This window comes from Odocoileus virginianus, chromosome 8 (genome assembly GCF_023699985.2).
Source record: "Odocoileus virginianus isolate 20LAN1187 ecotype Illinois chromosome 8, Ovbor_1.2, whole genome shotgun sequence".
Lineage (NCBI taxonomy): Eukaryota > Metazoa > Chordata > Mammalia > Artiodactyla > Cervidae > Odocoileus > Odocoileus virginianus.
This window is the reverse complement of record NC_069681.1, coordinates 15,728-18,557: the sequence shown is the minus strand read 5'-3', so window position 1 is coordinate 18,557 and position 2,830 is coordinate 15,728. Positions and strand designations below refer to the sequence as shown.

The following is a 2,830-nucleotide window of genomic DNA, read 5'->3' as shown; positions in this document are numbered from 1 at the left end:
AACTGTGGCTTAAATGGAACAATTAGAGGATGCTTAGTTTGAACTGTACAATTATTTTAGATATCTGTCTTGTGTGGGCTTTCTGGTGGCTCAGACGGTAAAGTGTCTGCCTGCAATGTGGGAGACCTGGGTTCGATCCCTGAGTTGGGAGGATCTCCTGGAGAAAGAAAAGGCAACCCACTCCGGTACTCTTGCCTGGAAAATCCCATGGACGGAGAAGCCTGGTAGGCTACAGTCCATATGGTCACAAAGAGTCGGGCATCACTGAGCGACTTCACTTTCACTTTTCTGTCTTGTCACACTGGATCAAACTATAAAACTTATTTACATTTCTGAATATTTTTTCTATGTCTGCAGCCTTTTAGAAAGTATTGTTACATCTGCTTTTATTAGAGTTGTTTTCCTATGTCTATTTAATAGGACTTAAATCTGAAATGAAGAACCAGTCAAGAGAGAGAGAGTTCATTCTCCTGGGACTGACTGATGAACCACAATTGCAAATTGTGATTTTTATGTTTCTTTTCCTAAACTACATGTTGAGTGTGATGGGAAACTTATCCATCATCCTTATCTTGCTGGATCCCTGCCTTAAGACTCCCATGTATTTTTTCCTCCAAAATTTCTCCTTGTTGGAAGTTTCATTAACAACAATCTGTATTCCCAGATTCCTGATAACCATTGTGACTAAAAACAAAATCATTTCCTACAATGGTTGTGCATCTCAGCTGTTCTTTTTTCTCTTATTAGGTGTTACAGAATTTTACCTACTGGCTGCCATGTCTTTTGATCATTATGTAGCAATCTGCAAACCCTTACATTACCTGATCATTATGAGCAAAAAAGTGTGCTACCAACTTGTACTCAGTTCATGGGCAGTGGGTTTTCTGATTATTTTTCCACCAGTGCTCTTGGGATTGAAACTGGAATTCTGTGCTTCCAGAGTAATTGATCATTTCGTATGTGACACTTTGTCTGTGCTGCAGATTTCTTGCACAGACACTCATATCTTAGAATTGATTTCATTTGTCTCAGCTGTTGTAACACTTGTGGCCACATTATTGTTAGTGATGCTTTCCTATACATATACTGTCAAGACCATTCTAAACGTTCCATCTGCTCAGAAAAGAACAAAGGCTTTTCCCACATGTTCTTCTTGTATGATTGCAGTCTCCCTTACTTGGGTAGCTGTATCTTTAGTTACACGAAGCCACCTGCAAAGGAAGGAGTGATTGTCCAAAGGTGCAGCTGTTATTTATGCCTCGGTTGCCCCTGTATTAAACCCTTTCATTCACACTCTAAGGAACCAGCAAGTGAAACAAGCCTTCAAAGATATACTCCAAAATATTTACAAGTTTTTCAATAAGTGAAGAAAATTTTAATTGTGAAATATTGGAGAAAAGCAAACATTTTTACACATTTTACAGTTTAATTAACCTGTCCTTCAATTTCATTTAGACTTCTTAAAACATTTTAACCAAGGCTTTCAGCATAATGCATCTTTCTTTCTTATCAGTTTATCATTAGCATTTTTCTGTGTTACAGTGAGTCCTTTCTTCACTTTGTCAACACAAATGTTGAATTTTATTTTCTCTACAAGAAATGCATGATTTTGACTTTTAAAAACTGTTATAATTATATATTAATCATATGAAAATTTTATTGATGGAAATATTATTAATAACATATCCTACCACTGGGATTCTGGACTTTCCCAAGTTGTGCTAGTTGTTAAGAATTTGCCTGCCAATGAAGGAGATGTAGGAGATGTGGGTTCAATCCCTGGATAGGGAAGATCCCCTGGAGAAGGACATGGAAACCCAGTCCAGTATTCATGCCTGGAGAATCCCATGGACAGAGGAGCCTGATGGGTTACAGTCCATAGGGATCATAGAGTCAGACACAACTGAAGCGACTTAGCACTCATGCACCACTGGGGCTCTAAGAAGTATTGATACTTCAAGTGCAGCTTGCTGATATCACAAGTCTGATCTTTTGGCCAGTCATCGAAGGCTTAAATTTAGACATATGTATGAGCTTGATCAAGTTTCTCAAACTCTATGTTGCTGAATTTCTCTAGTTATGAAATAGATATAATAGCAATAATTCTATTTTAATGTTACTTTGAGGATGAAATGACACATTATATAAACTAATGCACAATCTGCATCTGGCCTACACTGAACTGTCAAGAAATGTTGTACTTGAGGGAAGATGTTGCCTCAGCTGAGGTAATATTTAACAAGTCAAGGAAAAAAAAGACAGACTTCAAATCATAAGAAACTTTTATGCCCAAAACTGTACTTGTTCTTTATCTGGTAGGTGTAAAGTCCTAAATATTTGGAAGAAATAAGAATCACCTACCTGGTTAGCTTATTTAAATTTAAAGTCCATGTTCTCATCCCTAAATATATATTTTCAGTTTAACAGGAGTGTAGAAACATAGACTATAGGTGACTCGGAAGCCAGTGGTAAATATATAATCAGATTTTTATTTTAGAAGGATCACTCTGTTAACTGTATTGAAGACAGATGTCCAAATGTTGGAGTCAAGAAGACAAGGTAGAGGACTAATATTTATACTAAATGAATTATTTGAGGATTAAAATGCAGTAGTGTCCATGAATTCAAATCTCAGTGAGATATCTCCAGAGATCTTTAGAAAAAACTGAGGTGAACTGTTAAAAATTTGAATATCTGAGAAAAATTAAAGGGTGTTTTAAAAATGAATTGGATCTTCTTGGAATTTCCTCTCTGCTCACTCCTGTTACCCCTGTAGCTCAGCGGTAAAGAATCCACCTGCAATGCAGGAGCTGTGAGTTGGATCCCTGGG

General features: G+C 37.0%; 1 pseudogene; it reads left to right on the top strand.

The window, feature by feature from the left end:
• The first annotated feature begins 434 nt into the window (after positions 1–434).
• LOC110142752 (olfactory receptor 6C6-like) lies at positions 435–1,367 on the top strand (annotated as a pseudogene).
• Positions 1,368–2,830: the final 1,463 nt, after the last annotated feature.